Source organism: Vanellus vanellus, assembly GCF_965231255.1.
Source record: "Vanellus vanellus genome assembly, chromosome: 1".
Taxonomy (NCBI): domain Eukaryota; kingdom Metazoa; phylum Chordata; class Aves; order Charadriiformes; family Charadriidae; genus Vanellus; species Vanellus vanellus.
In genome coordinates, this window is record NC_138905.1 from 5965626 (window position 1) to 5990439 (window position 24814).

Here is a 24814-nt window from a genome sequence, read left to right on the forward strand (position 1 = left end):
TGAAACAAACTTTCAAGAAAACAGTTTTCTATCAACTTTTATTAAGTTTATTAAATGTAGCATACCCTCGTCATATTAGATGACCAACGTAGGCTTCATTGACCTTGCCTCAGATGTCTGTAGCAAAGGGAGGATAGTGTCTACAAGGGTTAGCACCATCAGTGGTCAAAGCAAAGGTACAGACAACAAAAAGATTTCTGGGTAAATATATAAAAAAAAATTAAATAGTTTAAAATTTCATATTTATTCCACTGGAGAATTGCACTGGTATCCAATGTCATCTGAGGATATTGACAAAACCAGGTTTGTAGGCAGAAGTACTCCTTCATACTACATCCGTTGATATAGTTGGAAAAGCAGATGGTCTTTTGAATATACAAGATCTGAAAAATAATGTGTGCCCAGCAGTTATTCTATTTTCTATGAGCATGTCAGCTGGAGAAACTATAAGATAAGTTTATGACCTATATCCCTACAGGATATAAGCTTCTCCCCATAAGATTTGCAACATAAAGTTTCCTCATAGAGATCAGCTATGAATTTTACCCAGAGGTATAAAAACATTGGTGGAGAAGGAGCATGAAAACCCCTGGTAATTTCAGTGTATTGCATTACATAAATACCGTTCTTAAACTGCAAAGTTGAGGTGAAGGTTTCCTCTGAAAAAGCCCCTGCAAGAGTTAATACCCCACCTAACATATTCTAAGTGTTTAACTGCTGTTTAGGTGGTGCTAAACGTCTGTCTGTGAGTTAATTCTCACCCGTAAGAAAACCTACGGACTTTCAATAAATTTTTGATTGATTGAAACCATATGCATTCATGGAGTACTTGTGAGAAATCTAGACTACTTTGATGATGATGAATTTAGGTAGATTTATTAGATGCTGAAATAGTCATTACCAAAAGCAAGAAGTTGGAAAATCTTTTTTCCACGAGCAAGTAATCTGATACTCAGCTCTTTTATTCCACAAGAGTACTCATGACTTTCCTACCAAAGGACAAAATTTTTCACCTTCTTATGAAAGATACAAATGGAACAGGAAGGAAATGAGTGAAAATAAATTTCTATTCTATTATTCCATCTATCACTGACTTCCTTTATGTTTTTAGGCAAGTCTTTTAACCACACACACATTTTTTTTCTGATAAGAAAATTAGCCAACATACTTTGCAACAACGTATGAGGCAGTTTGACTTTATCCTTGTCTTTATCCCACGATTCCTGAGGCACACCTGACCGTGACTCTTGAGTAACCTCCCATTCAGGCACCCTCCTCAGACAACCCCCCTTCTCAGTCAATGAGACACTTTTGAATGACTAAACTGACATTATGACATTCGCCGAATTTCAATTTTGTTTAGTCAATTAGCAGTAGTTTCAATCTTGTATTCCAATTGATTAGGCTAAAATTACCATAGTGAATTTCCATCCTGGAGGGTATAAAAGCCCTCAGACACTGAGTATATGTGTATCTCGTGTATCTCTCCAGACTGAGTTGCTGTAGCTAATACACTAAAGAAAAGGTTATGTGAGGCAAACTAAATTAAAAAAAAAAAAAGGTTAAAAAAAATTGAAGAGAGAAAAGTTAAATAGGTTGCTTTAAACTTGTTAATAGAAATGGGAGAAGGTGGGTTTTTTTCTCCTTCTAATAGTAGTGAACGCCTTCCCATAAGTGGCTTCTTGCAGATATTAAATGTAACAAATACAGCAGGGACAGCTTTTGAAATAGCTGATGAATTGAAACAGTGGGAAGAAAAAGGAATAGGGATGGGATGGGGGATGAGACACTTCAGACTTAATAACTCGCAGACAGAGAGATAATTCTAAGGGCCAAAAATATCAAAGTGCAGACTAGCTTCTTGCTTCATAGAATGCAGACCTCCTTCCTCAAAACAAATAATAATGCATCCTCTGCCATTTTACATATTTTATTTTACTTTTTCACATGAAAAACTAACCCCACTTGCAACTCCTTTAAAAACAAACAGGGACACCATAAAATATGCACAGGAAATGTGGAATTCTGGATTTAAGAGAACAAACAATAACCCCAGGACCAAAGCTACAGCCAGAGACCCTTCCCAAAGCTTCAGTCTTGTTTAAGCAGTGTAGAGGGATTCCATTCATCAGGGAAACTTTCTAGAATGATTCTGTGTCCTTCCAACCCAACCAGAAGGAGACAGGAATGTCTAGAAATTTTTCAAACTTCCACTGTGGAATATAAAGACAGGAAGAAGTTTAACTGGCTTTAAAAGTTGATGAGGCTTAAGAATACAGCCTAGGTTTCTTCTGCTTTCAAAAATAACCTTCATTCTTGTGAATCGGTGTGGTTTAACCCCACCTGGCAGCTAGGACCACGTAACCATTCACACATTTCTCCCCCTTCCCCACAGAAGGACAGGGAAAAGAGGGAGAAAAGGAGGGGAAAGGGGAAAAAAACAAACTCGTGGGTTGAGATAAAGGCAGTTTAATAGAACAATAACAAAAAATGAAAATAACAATTATAATAACAATGACAACAATAACAGTAACAATAGTGATGATGATGATGATGATGATGACACAAGTCACTGTCACCACCGGATTCATTGGTACCTTCCCAAGTAGTGATTGCGGATTTCCATCGCCCAACCAACCCCCATTTATATACTGGGCATGATGTCTATGGTATGGAATATGCCATTGGCCATTCCATTGTTCTGTCTGTGCTCCTTCTAAGCTTCTATGGGAAGCTGAAAAGAGTTCTTGAAAAGTATTAACATTGCTTAGCCACAACTAAAACTATATGCATTATTGACATTCCTTTCACAGCAATAACTAGAAAGAAAATGAACTATTTCCCAGCTGAAACCAGGACAAGAATAAATATGAGCATAGTTCAGTGTGAGAACGGAAGAGTGTTAATCTTGCATGACCCTGCTGTTCTGATATAGATCCTAATTTTAAACAGTTTAAATGCAGTTTAAACTCAGTTTGAAGTTCCTTTGGGATTGATCCAAAAAAAAGGGACAATAAAATGACAAAGCAGCTTAATAAAATATTCAGAAAAGGTCAGATATCACTATCTATTTAAACATCTTCATGTGGGATTATTAGTATTAGTGTTAGTGTTCCTATTGGTGTTAGCATTAGTGTTGTTTTGTTTCTTTTTTTTCCCTCTGGCATTACGCTGCTCATTTGTGCCTGTTGACTTAATAGCAGTGAACAACATAAATGAGCTTCTCCTTACAGGGAGATTATAACAAGACCCTAAAGAAGCATTTCAGGTATTTATGAACTGAAGGAGACTCCAAGTAGTTACAAACCTTGAAAAACTGTTTTCTCAGGTTTCTGCTGCACTGAGGCAGGATGAAAATTAATTCTGAATCTAGCCACACCAGCTGTTGTTATATGATCCTTCATCTCAGAAAATGACCAATACATCCTCATTGTACGTACTTCAGAGTCTGTGTGTGGTTACAAAGGATGGGTTCATATGATGAGCTCAGACAGCTGAACTGCATGCGTCTGGAACCATCATCCTGTCATTGTGAAAAAGTGAAAACCCTGCCTTTTACTCGTATGAATTCATAAAATCAATGAGAGGGAAGGACTAGATTTTGACAGTCCACCTTGTTTACCTACTTGCCAACACAGTGCTGATCCCTACAGCCAAACTGTCTGCCAAATGATTGTTTGCTGTTGACTTTTACAGGTATTCCTGACAAATAAAAGAGAAAGCGTACCGTATTTTTAAGTCAAGATGTAGCACTTTCCTATGGTACATATAAATTCCTTAAAAGGAACAGGACATAAGCATGAAAAAGTTTCCGGTTTGGCTTGGACAAACATTTCTTTCTTGCAATTTTATTCGAAGTCTGCTTTATTCTTACAGAAGATTCTGTCTCAATGACTAAAGTAGTAAAATTCTGATGCATCTATTCCTTCTTGGGAATTATTTGGCTCAGCTTTACAATAGTGTGCAGGAACAAGCATGTTAATTGAGGTCTTAATATGATGAAACACAAATCACATAGCTACAATGAAAAATACCATTTCTGAAACTTTCTTGGAGAAGAGCACATCCTCAGACCAATACTACCCTTTGGCAGTGCAGGTCCAGACTTTCAACTTCCATCTCATGAGGTCATTCCCCTGAAGTTAAAGGAGCTTCTCTGATTTCCACCCATAAAAAATGGAAGTCCTTTTCCTTCTGTGTTCTTGGGTCACAGGAATAATTTCCTTTATAGAGCACATCTTTCCTGTTGTTCAAATAATTTCACATGGTCTGTCTCACCCCTCTTAGTCATGTATCATCAGCCATCGCAGGCACCCTCAGCGCGTGGGTAGGCTGTGTGCCTAATGTGCATCTGTTAATATTCACACTGTCTTCTGTGGTGTTCCTGCCACGTTGCTAAAATCTGCTTTGAATACCATTAATTCCAGCTTATATTTGGAGGTGTTTTTCAGTTGTGTCTATCCTTTATAAAAATAATGCTGTATTTCACTCTGCGGTTGTGGCACAGGGCGTTTGTGCTGCAGACTATGGCAATGGAGTTTGCAGTCTATTCAGCTTCTGGATGAAAGCAGCATACGCTACTTGTTTACTCAGGACCTGGCTCTTTAGGTGACATCCTGAATCCAAGAAAGTGAAATAAAGTTTTTTTTCCATTTGGTTTAGCAGAGATGGGTTATCTCTATTCATTTGCTTAACTGATGGTAAAGCATTGCTCTGGCAAAGGCAGAGGTGAAAAATAAGTGATGTATTTAAGAAAAAAAAAATATTCAGGGAGAACCAAAGATGATGATGCCAAAAGATAGTTAATCTCTCATCATCATATCACAAGGTGTCTTTAAAACTGAGTGATCCTTTCTAAGCAGCTTGGTTTGCAGCTCCTCTCCTCTCCTCTCCTCTCCTCTCCTCTCCTCTCCTCTCCTCTCCTCTCCTCTCCTCTCCTCTCCTCTCCTCTCCTCTCCTCTCCTCTCCTCTCCTCTCCTCTCCTCTCCTCTCCTCTCCTCTCCTCTCCTCTCCTCTCCTCTCCTCTCCTCTCCTCTCCTCCATTTCATTAAGGGCATATAAACAAACAGCAGGAGGTGCCTTTAGGTTCAGAAAAAGCTCAGAATTTGTCTTGTAAAAGGAAGAAAATGATTGTGAATAAACTGGACGTATTCTCCTCCACCACCTACTAGGCCAGATACTCTCTTGCTTCCAGGAAAGGATAATACCCGTTGGATGCTGAACAATGTGAAGAAGAGTTCTGCTATGCTTGATATTTCTCTAATAAAAGAATGACTAAAGAATCAAGATGGAAACAGGTAGGCTGAACCCGTCATCCTGGCCTTTTATTTTGAGATTGTCACAGAGAAGAAGCAGAGAACTGTTGTGTTATGCACTGCAGTGGTGATTAATGAGAAACAATTCCTGCCCTGTTCTCCTTGCTGTCTCTCAAGCTGGCATTGATATTATATGAATTACCTTTTTCCTGTTTTCACAATGACAGGACCAACAGCTTGTGTGCAAGTATCCACAACATTAAGTTTCGAGGTATCAGAAATGGTCCTTTCTTCTCAGCTGAGCACCTCGGTTTCCTTTCTGCCTTCCGAGTTGTCTCTTTGCCTCTCCAGCACAGTCACCATTGCGACTTGTTTTCCACAGCCTAATATCAGTGAGCAAGTCTTGGCACTGACAGCGGACAGTTCTGGATCAGACCTTTCCTGAAGCAGTGAAGAAACACACCTGGGATCCAAGGCTGTGACATTGTTACAGGAATCCAAGCCTGTTCTGGGTTCTGCACAGCAAAGACTTTCTTCAATCTCTATCAGACCGTGTGGGTAATCTGTAGTGTTCATCTGGCAACTTGGATGCAATATTTTATTCCATAAAAGACGGGTACAAAGGATTGCATGGAGAAGGAAGAACGGTGCTTTCGGTCACTGAATCCACATTACTACCTTTTGCCAGACTGCTCTGCAGGTCATTCAGAGAAACACTCAGCTTGGATCAGATACAGAGTGAGCCGTACGCTTCCACTTCCAAAAACATAATATGACCTTCATGTGAAAGCCAAAAAATTCTCATTCTTTGTACTTCAGAAATGCCTTATTGCAGTGTTATAGTTGTAACTATAGGTAGATTTTCCAAGAACACTCATTGGTCTGACTCAACGCTCGTTGGTCTGACTCTGTTACTAATTACATCAGTGGGAAAAGATTTAGATCAGAACGGTGAATTTTCTGAAGGACAACACATGGTTCATTTTGGTAAAAAGGATATATCACTCTGTCCTTGACTCTGAACAAATTTTTTCAGTATGCCTGTGGCTGTGCGACAAAAGGCTTACTAGGGCAGAATTGTACCTTTTCAATATTTGTGCAGAATGCTTCAAATGAATTTCCCATTAGTACAACTGATATGTTGCTGTGTTATAAATATTTACTGTTAATAATACAAAATATTCAAGGTGCTAAAGACACCTATGTTTTCTCTTCATAAGGTGCATTTCACATATTGAATTCCTTCAGGGCACTTTTGGAACATTTTTGGAAATTACTTACTTTATTTTGGTTGCTGGTTTGCTTTTCCCATGGTAGGCTTGTGTTTTATCCTCAGTTATTCTGTGTAGCAGATGTAAAAATAAGGACAATGTCTGACTGAGCTCTTTAAGCTTGCAGTCCTCGTGTCTGTGCCTAAAAGAAGTAGGTCAATCTTAGTTTAGAGTTTAATTTTTTTCTCACCCTGCTCTTCATTGCCTCATCAAGGTCAAGATTTAAAACAGGTTGAATGATGCCATGCCTCTCCATGACTGGACAAGAGGAAACATCATTCACAAGGTTTTATGCTTGTTTGGTTTCATAAAAGGAAACCAAAGCTTTCTTCCAACATGTATTTTTCTTTAACCTTTCTAAAATTGTTATGGGAAAATGATAATATCCCCTAGGAACCTGCTAATAGCATACAACACAATGTTGTTAGATGATGTATTACTTTGTTGAGAAAGAGTACTTTTGATGAGACAAGAACTGAAAACTTCCCTTTAGTTGTTTCCATCTAATCTTTCTTTCATCATTCTAGGAATTCTCTTGAAACAGAATCTCCCATAGCCCAATATTGTTCCTTACCACGAACCTGCAGATGCTTGATGGGATTAAGAGCCTCCACTGAGAGGTTTATTATTTATCATAAAGTCTGATCTATCAATGATGATACACATATATTTTTAATTGTTAATTATAGACTTGTTATTCCTATCAAACTTCAAAAAATTTGGTGATAATGAGATCTAACCAAGTGAGTTTAGAAAACTTCCAGGTCAGTTTTTGTTTATTTGGTTGTTTTTAGATATCATCTACCTTGTGTCTTGACGGGAGGTCTAACCCCTTCTTAAGGTCTGACCCTGTGACAAAAATTTCCTAACTTGTTCACGTGCTGCCACTTGTTAGTGGATACATGATAATGATACATGATAAGTCAAGGAGAATGACAAAGCCTTAAAGCAAGTCTTTTGACTTTGCTTACATGGGAGGACAGAGGGACTCCTGTCTTTCATGGGATTACCCACATTGCAGGTAGCAGTAAAGGACAGTGAGCAGCTCCTGCAGGGGTTCTTGAACTGTTCTTAGTCGTGTGGACAGTGACATTGTTAGCCGTCTGCCATATGTATCAAAAGGAGTGATCTGAGCTAGATGAGGTGGTGAAATAGCCTCTTTTTTGAACTTGGTCAAGAAACACAAACTTTTTCGTTAGCGTTACTATGACTGTACTGAGACTGAGACATCCTGTCTTCAGTTCATCCTCAAGACTCAACTCCCTACAGTTACATCACCCTTGTGGAGAGCCTAAATTCAGAATGCCTACAGTTCCCACCTGTGGTTGCTCTAGGTAACACTGGGACCTCCCTAGGGTGGACTTCCATCACGTGTCTGACCAGGTGTGGGTGGTGAATCACCATGAGGACAGATGGGATGCCTGGAGGACCAGAGGGCAGGCAGAACATAGGACAGCCCTCTGCAGGTGACTGCCCACTTGACTGTACATTAAAGCAGATGGAAGACTTAGGGTGGTCCTTATGTTGAAGATTACTTTAACCTTTCTCATGTGCTGAGGGGTTTCCATTTCACTTGTGACCCCACTCTGCCACCTTCACCTATGCACCCTGGAGTTGCTGTGACATTCTTACCTTTGCATACCTCAAGCTGTAGTTTTTGCACACTGTTCTCATGGCCTTGCACTTGCAAATCGTGAGACATATTGATTTAGTCAGGTTTCTCCTGAAAGCAGTTGTCACTGATGTGAAAATGACTCTTTTTTCTCCCCCTTTTCCTGCTCTTTATTTTTTGTCTTTTAGTGTATAATTTTTTTAGTAGAAGAAAAGAAGACTTGATGAATGACTTCAGTATATATTAATGATTTTAATAGCCAATAACAATTACTCAAAAATAGGTATACACAAAATTTAGCAGTGTGTAACACTGCCATGCAATCAAAGCTTGTTCCAGTGAGTGCTAGTAGGACCATGGGAAGGAACCATCAACTTGGAGATTGTGCAGGACGATGGATGAAGGACTATCTGCTTCACTGGAGAGGACATTCAGTAGACATTGCCCATCTGGGAGACCCAATTGTTTTCATTCCTGGCTGGGGAGAGTTTTCCCTTTTTCATTCTCTCTCTCTTGCTCTCTCTGTTTATCCCCTGAAGGTGACTTCACCATTTCAGTCACTGTATGTCATCAGCTATAGATCCCATGTCCGTGTAGGACATCCCGTCCCAACTTTGTCCGTGTATGTCTCCCTCACCTTTCTTTGTGCAATCCTCTCAGAATCCCAATAGGTTCAAGCTAAGACCAAATCCAAACAAGAAACTGTGAAACAAAGATGCAGATAATTAGCCAATTCTGCCCCAAGCCTGGCCTAGAGATTGCCTTTAAAACACAGTGAAGAGTGAGCCAAGGGGAAACCTTGTGCGATTTCGATATATGTGGTCCTTTTTTGAAACTGGGACAAAGCTACAATCAAATTCAATGTTAACTGCAATTTATGCTATTTTTCTATCTATCAAGTCTTAGGCTTATATTTCTGCTTCTGATTCATACTCTTGAGGACATACAATTTGCAGACCTTCTGAGTATACATCTTATGGGGAAAAAAGTCTTTTCTTTTCTTGTTCCTCATTTAAAAAAAAACATGGTTAAGATGTGTATTGCAGAGTGCCCAATAGTAGTCAACCATTTTTTCCCGTTATGCAAGATACATTCCTAACCTCTCTGAATCTATGGAAATAGCAGTGTGTGCTCAAACTATTTATATCTCTGAACACATCATTTTTCTTATCAAGTTGTCATTGCATTTGCTGAGCTGCTTGACTGGTTATTGCAGACAGAGTAAAAATATTCTGCTGCCAGGTATGCCTTAAAAAAAAAAAAAAAGGATATACATAAACAATAATAGCAACTTGTTCTAATATTCCATACTTTTTCCCCTATTCCTGCTGATTACTGACAGTGCTGTTGTGGTTTTTGAAGATATATTTAATTATATTTTTAACCTGCCAGCTCTAGTGCGACACATTAGAACATTTTTGCCAATGAGGTTTTTATCTTTGCAAATATATTCTATCAATGTGATCTTGACAGGTAATCTCGTAGGCTGGTAAGAACATTCTGCGCATCAAATTGGCCACCCATTCACTAGCTACACTAGGTGACGCTTGAACTTTGATATAGATATTAACAATCTGTGTCAATATACTGGCCTGTGGCTAATTGGAAAGAGAATACAAATTTGCAAGTACTAAAAGATCTGTTCCACAGATATTCCTTACTGACTCCCTTTTACATTGAGTTGATCATCATAGAGAGCACAGTGAAAATTCCATATTTGCACTTGTTATCACCATATGCTAAGTAGCTTGTGCAAATGTTACTCCTACACTGAATAAATCGCCTGGCTAATTATTGTATTAACTGTTTGTGGCCTGATTTTGCATTCTGTCTTTCATTCATTATCAGTTCATGGTTCTTAATACTTCCCTGTTTGATTTGCTTTAGAAGTCTCTTCCCTAGTCTGACACGGAAATCTGTGCTATGATAATCACTGTTTCAAAATGCATGAGTAGAGATTTCAGTAATCAGATACGCAAAAAAGTAAAGCAAAAAAAGTAAAATCACTTTCTTTCTTTAACTAAACTGTGCTTTTTATGTTTTATCAATTAGCCACTCTGTTTTTGCTGCAAAACCTTTTGTCTTGCAAAACTAAGCAAATTCTACTGGCGTTTTAGGTGCTTGGCAGATCTGTGAGATAACGATAGCTGTAGCAAACACTGGCCACTTCTGAGTTGCACTTCAAAGGAGCCAAAAATTATTGACTGGAATGAAAATATCAAGAAATCACTTCAGATTTGTTCTCACTGGTCAGCATCTAGTCTGACATTTTACCAGACTTAGCTAATTGCTTATTCCATTAAAATCAATAGACGTTTTGCCTTTGTGGCCAAGATCAAGACTTGCTTATGAATTGCGTTAGTGCTGTCTGGATTATAAATCTTTCCTGACAGGTTCACTCCTATACAATATATCAGGGATTGGTAGAATTTAAAACAAATAGTATATTTTATTTTATGTCCTCGTTACCGTACCAGTAAGTCTTGCAACTTGACTGATATTTTTGTCATTTTAAAGTCCGTCTTCCAACAACGCATCTGCTCCTAATAAGGAGATAGAGCATTTCCCTTGTCACTGTTTTCCAATAGTTAAATATCCTTACTCTTAAAAGAAAATGTCTGACTCTTATTCACGTTCATCTGGTTGAATCATTAAACTTAGTGGTTGTATCTCTGTGATAATAAAGACTCTTCTGGCACACGGCACGCTGTCTCTTCATGAAGATATTGCATGTTGTAAAGACGTTGCCTCTCCTTCTTGAGAAACTAAACAAATCAAGTTCTTCAAGTCTCTTGGCGTAAGGCTTTTCCAGCCCTTAAATTGCTATTGTTGATTTGTTTTTCAAAATAAAAAGATAAACATCTGCACTGTAGTAGTATTGGTCTCAGTGCAGAATCCTTACAGATCCCGCAAGTCAATCTCTTGTTTACAGGTCAAAAGACTGAGTTAACAGCTTGGGTCCAAGATTTGCCCCAATTACACTGTCACACTAAATTCTTTCAGCTGTTGCTCTCCAGGACATAGTTTTTCATTTTATATATCTTCATTGCCTGTTCCTCATTGTTTAACACCGTGCTGGCTGTGTCTAAACACTTGAATCTAACTTACCTCAGTGGGCTGTTTCCCTTGCAAACTGCTTTGACTTCATCACAATTTCCCACACTTTCATTCACGATGTCACTTACTTTTTTTACTTCTGATTTTCTTATGAAAAGATGGATTGGCATTAGGTTAGTCCTTGCAAATCTCTTTCATCTCTTCTTCCTCCTCAGGCTGACAATCATTCTCCACTGAACTTCTTTCTGAGGAAAAACAGCCAGTTCTTAACCCACCTGATGTGCTTTCTTGGCAACTTTTAACTAGAAGGTAGTGATATACTAAATCCCACACTCTTCAGAAGTCTTAGTATGTTTGCAGTTATCAAGCCTGTCATTTCAAAAAAATGATTTTTTTTGTTTAGATTGCATTTCCTGGGGAAAAAAAAAATAAATGTATTGACTAGCATTAACCACCTTTCCAGACTAATAATTTAGGAATTTATAGCAGGACAAGGTTTTCCTTGAATTACGTCTGTGGCAGACATCAGGCTAGTGGTGTCCATAGTATCCTAGACCACCTTGCTTACCCTCTCTGAATCAGAGCACAGCGATAAGATTTGTCCAGCCTGCTGGTGTTTTCCATCTAGCCCTATGTGTTCCTGCTGTCTATTAAAAATTCAGAGCATGAACTAGAGATGTCCTCCATCAACTCACACAGAATCCATCCGTGCAACTATTCTGGCCCACTGATTTAAAATTATTTATCTCTGAGAGATGTTTAACACCCTCCACGGCTACTAATGAACTGGAAAATAATTTATCATTTTCATATGATTCAAATACACCCTCCTGCTTCTTTCAAGATACAAAACAGAAATATTGAATAAACACATCTGTCGTTAAAAGTTCTGCCACCCCCCTAAGCATCAGAATTTTATTATAGCTATTATTCAGAACCTACCTTATTCCAGCTAGTCAGAGATTTTGCTCTTTTGCTGCCTTCATTTCCTATAACCTATAACTTCTCCTTCTAGTTGATAGCTCTTGCTTCCCTTTTCTGTTTGCGAAACATTGTTTTTTAATTTTGAAGTGCTGCTTACAGTCTTTTGTTGAGCCTGGAAGGTTTATAACTAATGTCGTCCTCTCTTTTGGATGTGTATTTATGTCATTTTTAGGTGCTTCAATTCTTTTCAAAGAGCTCCCAGATTTCATCTGTTTTTTTCCTAACACTTTTCTCCTAATATTTTTCCTTTCATTCTTTTTTCTCTAATCTAGGAAAGTAGCCTTGTATATCTGTTTTGACTGATGAAATATGCATGGATGGTGGAGGGGTGACACTGGCCTGTTGTCCTACAAGTACTTCCTAGCCTGGCGGGTATTTCAGGTCTCTTAACGCTGAAGTATTTACACCACTGCTCAGTGGATAAATGTGTAAATGGATCTACAGAGGAATTGGTGTGGTTTGAGCGAAGAGACTCTAAGTTCTACCAGACCCTCTCCCTCTCAGACAGGATTTGGCCGTTGAAGTGCACACAGCTCCAGCCATGAAAAGTGGGGTAATTGTGAAGCTCTTGTACTTAAATTAGATTTAGCAATTAATTTGGGAGATGACTTTTTTGACGGTCTATCTTAGTTCACAGAATGTATAATCTTGTTTCATGAGGCAGCCAACAACTTGCAGTACACTGATTAATTTCTTTTTATCCATAAAAATAAATCAAAATATCTTACCCCTGAGACTGGGCAAATCGCTTTTGAGTATGGGGTTTTTTTCATTGTCAAGAAAAAAAAAAGCCTATTATCCTTTAAAATTATGCATATGTTTTACTTCTGGCTACCTGAGACTTAACACATTTATTTTCAACAAAGAATTTGTCTTGCGCAGAGCATGGAAGCAGTGCATTACCCACTTACCCGCTCCTTGTAAGCTTTAGATGAGGTGTGTTTGCTGTGATGTCTATGAGGAATTGGCCAGCATATGATGGTTTGATTCTGAATCAGCCATGGACCATTAATTTCATTTTTTTTGCCTGTAAATAGAAAAGTCATTCTTTTCAGTAGGGCATCAACTTGTTCAGTAGCTACCTGTGTAATCTTCCTATATTTGCTGCTGTCATCCTTCTTTCTTACATTCCTGCTACTGTTATTTATGGTCAGCTACTATCTTATTAGCTTGTTAGAATAGGGGGGTTTATCTTACGTATTTGTATAGTAACTACAATGACAAGGACCACGATCCTGATATGCTGTATAAATACCACTAGGAACCCTCTCTGTTGAGATTGTAGATATTGGCTAAGGCCTTCAAAAGGAGGCTGAGGGGCGACCTTTCTGCTCTCTACAGCTGCCTGAGGAAGGGACGCGGAGATGCTGAGCTCTTCTCCCTGGTATCAGGGATAGGATGCATGAGAATGGTTCAGAGCTGCACCAGGGGAGGTTTAGACTGAGCATTAGAAAGCATTTCTTTGCTGAGAGGATGGTCAAACACTGGAACAAGCTTTCTAGAGAGGTAGTTGATGCCCCAAACCTGTCGGTGTTTAAAAGGCATTTGGACAATGCCCTTAATAACATGGTCAGCCCTGAATTGGTCAGGCAGTTGGACTAGGTGATTGTTGTAGGTCCCTTCCAACTGAAATAATTCTATTCCATTCTATTCTATTCTATTCTATTCTATTCTATTCTATTCTATTCTATTCTATTCTATTCTATTCTATTCTATTCTATTCTGTTCTATTCTATTCTATTCTGTTCTGTTCAGTTCAGTTCCATTCCATTCCATTCCATTCCATTCCATTCCATTCCATTCCATTCCATTCCATTCCATTCCATTCTAAATATATATATGGGTGTTTTTTTCTCCAGTTTCTTGAAATGGAAAATCCAAAGCCTAGCACAGATTCCAACAAGATGTGGATCAAATCCTGTAGAAATACATTGAACGAGAGTATTAAAAAATGGCAGTGCTCGTCCAGTTTCCTGGGTCCCTTTCCTCCAGGCACTTGCTTAATGTGAGGTTGTTTCCATTAGAAGGGCCGAAGTAAGAAAAACACCTGACAGTCATCAGAGACCTTTTCAGATTTCTTTGCAGAGGTGGCAGAAAACATGCCATGTCAATTTATTAATCTCTCTGCGATGTGGCCTTGAGAACAAACTCTTGTAACGGTCTTTGCACAGGGTCTGACCCTACATCTCCCAAGAATGCCAGCAGCTTTTTCCTACCTGTTCTCCAACAGTCCGATACCTGATACCTGGCTGTCCATTCCTTTGCCATCAGGCATCTTGTCAGGAGAAAAATAGCAACTCACAACACCACCTGTCTTACAGGGCACGAAATCCCCGTAACTGAGATGTCTCTGAGTCTGTGATCTATGAAAAACTGAACAGGCATTGTTTAAAACTAACCAGTTTTGTTTTAAACTACCAGTGTGATATTCAGCTGATTTCAGAAGTATGTTATCGAAGTCGGAAAGTCTATCCATTTTGCAAATCTCACAAAGTATTTCTGAGTCCCACGGCATGCTTACAAATCTCAAAACGGTTTCGCCAATTAAGTCAATGAATCCCAAATAAAAAACTTCAGCACTTTCACTTGCAAATCCTGACTTTCTTCCTTCAATACAGGGATAAGGAAGGATTTACAAAGACTGTACTGTCAAGTACTGAAGCAATTTTGATTCTCAATATGCCTTGTGGCTATGTTTGAAAGAATGAGCAAGCAGAAAGTTATTGACATGATCTCAAAAATCCAAAGAGTAAAATCCTTCCAGTAGAAAGGAAAAGGAACAGAGGACAAAGCTGAATACTGTCCATGAGGATTTTTCCTCTCAATGATTTCAGTAATTATTTGTCCACTCATTGGTTAGGGCAAGATTAAGGAATAATAGTATAGATCTCCTTAAAGTTGTTATAACTGATGCTGTTATTCCCCGCCAATAAGAATAGAACAGAACAGAACAGAACCGAATCGAATCGAATCGAATCGAATCGAATCGAATCGAATCGAATAGAATAGAATAGAATAGAATAGAATAGAATAGAATAGAATAGAATAGAATAGAATAGAATAGAATAGAATAGAATAGTTGCAGTTGAAAAGGACCTACAACAATCATCTAGTCCAACTGTCTGACCACTTCAGGGCTGACCAAAAGTTAAAACATATTATTGTTAAGGGTGTTGTCCGAATGTCTCTTAAACTTAACAGAAGGGTTGTTAAACACCATAGTTTTGGGTGTATTTGTGGCTGGATCTGTGAAACACGTTGCCCCAAAGGATCTCTAAATCAGAATCCTGAATTGCAGAAAGAGTCTTTTCCCCAAGTTATCACCAATTTGAAAGACGTTAGTGTGCAACATTTAGTTTACTTTTCGATTTGATGATTATTGTTATGGATTGCAGTAAATATACATTAAATTGTGCATACTCTTGAGCCTTGGCCTATTTAAAACCTTTTTATTGTTTATTTCCCAGAAAATTTTCTTAAACTTTCAATTAGTAGACATAGTTCATAGAAGGTGAAGCAAATCTTGTATTTGTTTGCTTGAGTCTGCATGAAATCCATGAAAAGAATTTATGTCTGCCTAATTTTTTGAGTGCAGCTATCCATATATTTCCAGGTATATGCAGTTCAGATACGTACTACTCATTTTAAACCATCTGTGTAATAATGATGCCACAGATTCCATAGACACTGCTCAGATGGCTACACAAATGTGCCTAGCACCCTTCAAGATGCCCCAGATATCCTGCCTGGCTTCCCACTTCTGTTGCAGAAGGACACGGGGCTCCTGCAAGACTGTTGTCATATCTGCCACACCAGTGAGGATGTCTCAGACACCCTGGGGATCTCTGCTGCTGTAAAACACCCATGTGGGGACAGCTGAACCAAACCCCAGATCTCAAACCCTATAATGGGAGTGAAGATATCCATCTGACACAGAGGCATTACCCTGAAGACCCATAAATTAGGTGTTCAATCTGGAACTCAGCTGACCTTATAAGTTTCCATGTATTTAGATTAAGTCCGTCAAAATCTGAATTTAACTGGAAAAATATAGGGAATCCTAAAATAGAAGACCATCAGTAGGACTTATTTTGAGTACATCCAGTTAACCAGTACAGCTTGAATGCTGGATTTCAACAGTAAATTTGAAAGGCATGCATGAAAACCACATCAGAATATTGCCAAGTGTTGAAGAAATGCATTTGTTCACAGATACACCCTCAAATTATTCACCATGTGCTTTACACATAATTTTGAAAAACTTCAGTCCTTAAGCCAGTGGGTTCTGACATATTGTGGATACTTTACATGGAACCTATACTGTATTTTTCAGAATCTCGATTTGGACATAGGTTTCTTCTGTTACAGACACGGCACTGAACTGTTATCAATGTACACAAAACTTGACTGGTATAGAGAGGATTCCATCAAAATCCTGGATCCACAAGAAATGTTAAGTCACTTGCTCATCCTCATGGTGGAGATGCCAGGTCATGATCATTTTAATGTTAATGTTGTGAAGTGAATCCTTCTTCCATATTGTGATAACATATGGGAAAGAACCACTTCCAGAAAGCCAAGCCAAAGGGGTCCAGCACTGCTGGTGAAGTTTAAGGACTTTATAGCTATTCAGAGAATAGATGTAACCACACATCAAAATCTGTGCTCTATTAGACAGTAGTGTTTCATACTGGTAGTGCAGAGGGACAGGTCTTAACATTAAATCAGCCTACCTGCAAGAGTGTCGTGAGATCCCTGAACGTTTAATTGTGTCAGTAGTTTCAGAATAGCCCGACTACACCTTCTGCTTGTGAAGGTCAGTGTACAGGTGTCCAGGTTGAGGTAAAACAGAACCAATTTTGTTCAGTAACTTCGCTTCTTAGCTGGGCCTCTTCTAACTACTGAAATTAAATGCATATTGTGCAGACAGTGTTCACTCTCTCAGAGTGATAAGACCAATTGTTTACAGCTGATGCCCAGGCACGGTATGCAGAGAGGCTCTTGCTTACACTTATTGCTATAACCCCCATGGCCAACCAACTTTGTTATTTGCCACGTTGGAGGGTCGGAAGCGGAAAAGCATAGTGGGGTCCCACCTGCAGGGCGGAGCGGACAGGACAGGTGACCCAAAACTGACCAACAGAGTATTCCATCCCATCTGCCTCATGCTCAGTATAAAAGCTGATGGATCAAAGTGTCACGGGCTCTTCCTTCAATGGCCGACGTCTGAGGAGGACTCTGTTTGTCTGCCTGTGATCCCGATCCTGACTCCAGATCCGGAATCCAGTTCCCGTCCGTCACTGAGTCCAGCCTGGGACTGCCCCAGTGCCAGCCAGTGACGTGATTGTCATCTCGGGAGCTTGATACGGTTTTGTATATATTTTTCATTATTTCTTTTTATTTTATTATTAATATTTCATTAAAGTAGTTTAGTTTCTTCTAAACTTGTAAGTCTCTTTTTCCTCCTCTGCCTCTCTCTTTGTAGAGGGGTAGAGGGGAGCATCTGTCGGTCCCGTCTGGGGTCCCTCGGGTCCCCAGTGGTGGATTTGGCCTAAACCACGACAACAGGGAAGGTTTAAAGGAAGGCAAAAATGCAGTACTTTGCAATGAAAGCAATTCTTCCTTGCCCTCACAGGTAAGCAGTGCAATTCCTGACACATGGAATTAATACAGTGTAATATACAAGTAGCAATCTGGAAAGTAAGCTCGAAAAAGAAATACTTTTTATTTCCTTATACTCTATCACCTACCATTTTGATAAATCTTAAAGTATTCCTTTAGGGAAGATAGGTATAATTTAGCCTTGTAAAAGCATTTCTTCCCTTGTATTGTACAATAATCTTCAGATATTCTCAGCAGATTAAATAAATGTTATTTTTAATAATGACTAAGTACCAACATGGTAAAAATCAAGGTAACTGATACATTATTCAAGTACACGATCCATAGCTATTTGAAGCCAATCAGCTTGTTGATCTTATCTAGTTCAATGGCTTTGGATCAAACTCTCGTATTTACAGGCGCTTTTATTTGCAAGGCATTTAGAAACAAGTTCAGATAAGGATTTGTAAGTGGCACAAATGTTCAGCCTCCTGATAAATGTAGGCGAAAAGACAATGCATAAATAAACATTCATAGGTCAATGTTTATCGTGTTACATAATGCAACTTTGCAGAATTTTCTGTTAATAGATATTTCATCACAGCTGTATAATTTTAAAAATGTTTTTACTTATTGCCTAACTTCCAAACTGGCAGGAAATTAAACAGCAGTAGCAAAATAAATGTTGTTATTTGATTAAGGAAAATTGTCTTCTAAGAAGTTTTTTATGTTGCCGCACTGTTCCTACTGGCATTATATTATGCCAAAAATATAAGAGTGAACTAAGAATTTTACTGAACAGCATTAGATGGCAGTCTTGGATGTGTTGTACAATGAGCATTGAATGTACCAAAATTCAGAAAAATGGTGTGCTGGGTTAAGAGCTGCTTCTGCGGTTGTACTTGGCATCCTTGTTTAAATGGGTTTAGATCCCACAACTTCTGTCATTTGTCACAATAATAAAGTCTAGTCTGAATAACGCAAAAGGAAACGTTAGGATAGAAGTTTTTCAGACCGATTGGAAAAATCTTCTTTAGAATAACGATGATACTTCTTTTTTAAATTTTTATTTGAGCAAATGGCTGTACATACTTTTCATGGGCTTTTCTCTAGATTTCTTCGATTTTGTAAATAGCCATATATTCTTTTAAGGCCTTTAGAGACTTTTCTGCTATGGGCCCCTATATAATCCTTTAAATAACAGTTGTGTTGCATCAGCCGTGGCTCTTTTCTTTGAAATTGTGTTCCTCAAAGTTGTTCACAGTCCCCAACCCTGAGACATGACAAAAGGACATTCAGAGTATAGATGAAGAGAGCGAAGGCAGCCTCACATCACATTTCTTTGTGTGTGTAGGCTCCTCCAATTACGCAGCTGCCAATGTCTGTTCTAGCATCTGGTCATCACATATGGTTTCTGGCCGTAGCTCCTTATCCTGGGCTGGTGTCCTTGCAACAGCGACTTTGAAAACTGGTGGACTGTCAAGCTTGGATCCTGCAGATTGCTTATACATACAATAAATTCGGGACTGGATTTAGAGACGTTTATCTGCTCTGCTCATTCTTTGATGTAATTCAAGCTTGGTGTGTGGATCATTCATTCCTTCTCCATATTTTTCAGGAACTTGAACTTCCTGCAGGACAGTGTTTCTACCAGCTAAAATGCTATCAGCTGGAATACCATTCTGTGACGTGGTTGCTGAGGTCACAGGATAGAAACAGGCATCAGATTGCCACAAGAAGTTAGTGACTTAATGCTTATAGTGCAATTCAAAACAGGAGTAAGGTTTTGACGTAAATCTGAGCATCCATGTAGACTTCAGCTCTCGCTGTGGAATGATGTTGGATTGTATGACCTAGACGCCTTATGGATGAAACTCCATCAGAGAATGAGCTCCAGCTCAAACCTGATGTGCTCAAACTGTCTGAAGGCATTTAGTCCTTCGGACCAGGCTAAATACTCATTGTAGAGAGGTGACTGTGCAAGTAAATGAAGATAAAGAAAAAAAATTGTAAATTTATCAAAATGAGCTTAGTTGACTTAAAAAAATACTGGATAGCTTATCTATATTTGGAACAAAAGAGTTTATTTATTTTCTTATCATTTTATTAGCATTAATATTATTGGTAATAATACCTCCTAAATCCTATGTAGAACTTGGTAGATCTCACGGTGCTTTTCAAAACAAGATCCTGTCATTATTCCTACTGTACAGCTATGAAAAACAGGCACAGAAAAGATTAAGTGACTTCGGAAAGGTGTCCTTACAGGCCTTTATTAGAACCAAAAATAAACCCAAGACCAATTCATCTACAATCCAGTGCACTATCTACGGGGCCATAATCTCTTTTGGCACAACTCATTTGCCTGGTCTACATAATATAAAACACCTTATTATTGGGATTTATTATTAATGACTTTTTTTCTTGCTAGTGGAGCAAATAATATTTGTTTGAGGCAAACTGTGCTGCTATAAAGTAACAATGTAAAGCTGTTTAAAGAAACACAAATCTGACTGCATCCTAGAAGCAGTATAACTCCTGATTAGCAGGGGTCTCTAACTGGACTTATGTATCCTATCTTGCTCCCACAGTATAAGGTAGATATAACAGAAAGTACAACCCCAAAGCCCACTGATTTTTGAAGGAAACAAAACTGGTCCCCAATGCCTTTATACTTCCTTCAGCTTGACTTATCACTGACTGATGTTTTGGGTATCTTGAAGATGCAACACTTTTGCACAGTTATAAAACGCAACAAACACTGACACAGTACACAAAAAAGTCCAGATTGTAAGTACACAGAGGTTAAAAATTTAATAGTCCAGATCTCCCTCTGTTTCACTTTCCCTTTCTCTTAAAAGCGGAACAATAACTTTTATTTTTATATGGAACTTGGAAACATTTATCTAAAAAGTGCTGAATAAGAGCTAAATATATTTTCATAAATGAATAAATTGAACAAACCTAGCATTCCCTAAAAATATTTTTAGCTTAGTATATTCAAATGAAGACATTTTAAAAAGCACTGAGGAGCAACGGTTTGCAAAATAAACTTTATTAAAGGTCTGATACTCAAAATCAGATGGATGCTCAAAATTTTTAGTGTCTTTGTTGTATTTAGGTTCAGAAATACATGCAGAGCATGTTCTTCTCTTCAGGCTTGACTAAAATATTGCAAATCTGCCAAATCCAGTCAATTCCTTTTTTTTTCTGATAGAGCCTTATTTTAGGGGGGGAAGTGCTGCAATCTTTTTCAAATTTAACTTCTCAACTGGGAGAAGTGGAAATCCATGGGATCCTAGCACCTCTGTGACTTTCTGAATTTTATGTGGGTTTTTTGTTTTGTTTGTTTGTCTTTCATCTCCCCCCTTACTATATTATCAAATAGTTCCATGTATTTGCCATGTTCCAGCACTCCACGATGTTTCATCCAAACTGCACTTTAGAATACTTTAGCCGTGAATGGCAGAGGGGTTGGAACTCGATGATCTTCAAGGTCCTTTCCAACCTAAACCGTTCTATGATTCTATGAATGCCAACAGCTCTCAAATAAAGCATTCATAGGCTACCTGCTCACAATGAAAATATAGGTAAGCCTTTTTCAAGGACAGTCAACTTTTCAAATGACTGAACATCCTGGATTACACAGAAAATAATCTCATTTTAGTGGAACAATCATTCCATGTGGTTTTAGGCATATAAATAAATAATAAGGGAAGCTGAGAAGGGAAAACCTTGTTCAGTGATATAGCAATTAGATCAACATGTGCATAGAGAAGTGTGCAATAGAAAATATATAAATATATATATGCGATAGAAAAAATATAAATAAATATAAAAGCCTAACAAGGTGTCAATAGACCATGCAGTAACAGCATTTTTGTTTTGATTCCCATGTAACCAACGCAGGGCAGAACAGTTTAAAGAGGAATAGTCAAAACAGTAGAAGCTCCATCTTCTTCCACATATGGCTTTGCTCTCACATAAAGATGTGAATAAGATGTGAATTTCTCTGAGCTACACTTACCTTTATTATCAATAGGTTGGTTGCTTTTTTTTTTTTTTTAAGATTTCTGGTTTAAACATCTTGTAGGCTTCATCAGAAAAATAAAAAAAGCATTCACGTCTAAATTTTACACATGCAAAAAAGTTTTCAAGCAGTAAGGAGGGGAACTTGTTTTCCATTTCCTACCCAGAGACAAGTATCAAACTCTGGTTTCTGCTAACTTTGACTACCTTCATGGATAGAGCAGTACAAGAGAAAATCTTCCTATCCCTCAGTTATAATCTGTATCTATGTAGCAGAAGCATCTAATTCAACTTCTTGATTCCTTTCTGAATGTGGGAGAAACAAGGTGGTCATTCTCAGTTTTAACATTAGATGTCTACATTTGCATTAACTGTCTAAACAGCTTCTATAGTCAATAGAAAAAAGTAAGAATTTGTGAACATGAGTTGTCTTACCCTGAACTAGAACGGTGGATTCAGACTCTTAAAGCGCCTCTTCATCTACCTGTATTAACAGTAAGGTTTGATTCTCTCAAACCCAAACACCTACATGATAGCTGATGGTATGTGAGATTAATTCCACTCATGAGTGACCAAACCATGAAGATACAGTGGGATGGCATGTTATTTTTGGACCAAAATAAATCCACTATGTACCCACGTTTTTTTCCTAATTGAAATTGGCATGTTTCCATGAAGGAAATTTTAGTTTTGAGGAACTAACACTTTCTGACATAGCTTTTTCTTTTATTTGACTAAAAAAATTTTTGCTTAACTCTCCCAACAAGTATGAAAACACAGGAGTGACTCATCCTCAATGGACTTCCCAGTTTCAGTGCATACTATAAACTCTAAATTTGTGAATTACTGTATCCTGTGTAGTTGTGTGGAGGATGGCATGGTCCTATATCTAGATGATAATGAAGAAATTAAAAAATTTATTAGGGTGGGTCATCTCTTTTACTTCCCTGATTACAAATTTTATTTTTAGCAAATAAATATATACAGAAATGATTTTTCTTTAAAAAATCCATCATTAATAAAAAATAAATTATTTTCTTTTTAGCTATTGCTGAAAAGGTTTAGTTTCTAGTTTCTGTAAGCACAAAAGATTATATCCTCAAGTAGTTATTTTTACATCTTCTGAATTTCGTTTGCAACTTAATTTACGTTGAGACTAAAAATATTGGTAACACTCTTTGTAAGGTCTTCCAAGCCTTGACAATGAAATTCTGTGGAAATGTCTGTATTTTAAAATAGAAATTAACTGAATTCAAATTCAACTTAAAAATTTCTGAAGATAATATAGGCAGGAGAATAAAACTCTAAGGTACCTAATGTGAGTTATCTTCAGTTTAAAAATTAGATAACAGAATGTAGCAAACGGACCTCAACCTCATAAGGAACCAAACCAGATTCAAAGAGTAATCCATGAGCACCAGGCAATGGAGCATCTGATATTCAAATGATGTCCAAATAGTCTCTGTTTGTTTTATCTGTTTGTTTGTTTGTTTTGTCATAAGCCAATGCTTGAGTTTACGGGTTGCACTCCTGTTTTCACCCAGATTCTAAACCAGATAAATCTCAGACTTACTTACATATCTCAGGAAAAAAAGAAAAAAGGGTTAGGAGAGAAGGAAAACCCAAGTAAACACAACATAGAGTTAGATAATCCCCATAGATATGCTAAAGCTTTTCAGATTCATGAACAATAGAATTTTGTAACAATTCTTCATTTGCATTGTATAAACTGCAATCTTTGCTTTGTTGGCAGAAACACTTTGTATTCATGAACTATGTTTAGTTTAGCACTGCTTAGAATTTCCTTTTTCACTCTAAATGCCAACAGAATAGAAAGACAAAGTAGTGATATTAGGCTAACATAACACACAAGCTCTTGTTTTGATTACTCATCTGTCTGCTAGCCATTATGTTTGCCCACCCAACTACTTTCTGCCTGTTTTACTTCGTACAGTCTTGTGGAGGAGCCAAAACAGCCAGTGATATTTCAAAGCGGTTCATTGTGCTGATACTGGAAAAGGAAAGCTCATGTATAAAAAAACCCAGCGGTGTATTCGAGAGGGGGGAGGCAGACAGTTACAGTTTCAATTCTCATCCATAATGACTTTTAAGAGGCAGAATAAAAGCTCATGACTATAACAGGTTTGCGAAATGACAAAATCTTTTTCTGGTTTAGTGTAGGCCAACGACCAGATTTTTAAATTTATGCTCTGGCAGGTTTGGAGCAGGTTCTTAAATGGACTATGACCATATTTGAAGCTCTGCCATTAGTTTCTCCTTTGAAAGCATGATGTAAATGTTTGCATGGAAAAAACTCTCACTGTCTTTGGTAGGCTCAGTATTTTCACACTGAAATTTTCAAACTTGAGGGACCCAAATTAGATATCAAATTTCATAAGTCACATATTTCAAGAATCTGGAATATTTGGAGACACCGAACCATTCCAGCTCTTGCTGACTTGTCTAAAAGCAGTCCCATGAGCAAACACCTCACACAGGAGAGTGAGAGACCTTCAAGCATCTCCATCTGCCAAACAGACGCTGGATGTGCTTCAAAACCTGAATGGTACAGAAAGGTAACGGTGAAGCTGCAGTAGCAAGACTCAAATGGACTCATACCAGAACTGATTATCAAAGCACAAGTATTCATGCAAGGAACCTATTTATTATTAATTCATTAGTATTTCAAACGCTCTCATGACAACCTGCTTTATATCAGATTGATTTGTTTCAAATGTTTTGTGTTTCTAAGGAGGACACTGATAAACCTGCCAGGTGCTACTCTTGCCTTGCTTGAAATGCATATTCCGCTGAAGAGCACAGATCTGCCACAGATGATGCTAAGCAGAGAAGTGTGAAGAGCTGATTATTTCTGCTAATAGAAACATCTCATTCAACACGAAACACTTGACTTTGTTGTGGAGGTTTTAAATCCATTTTTTAAAGTTAAATTTAAGTAACTACTTAGATAGATACTATACATGTCCCTTTTTTTGGTTGAAATT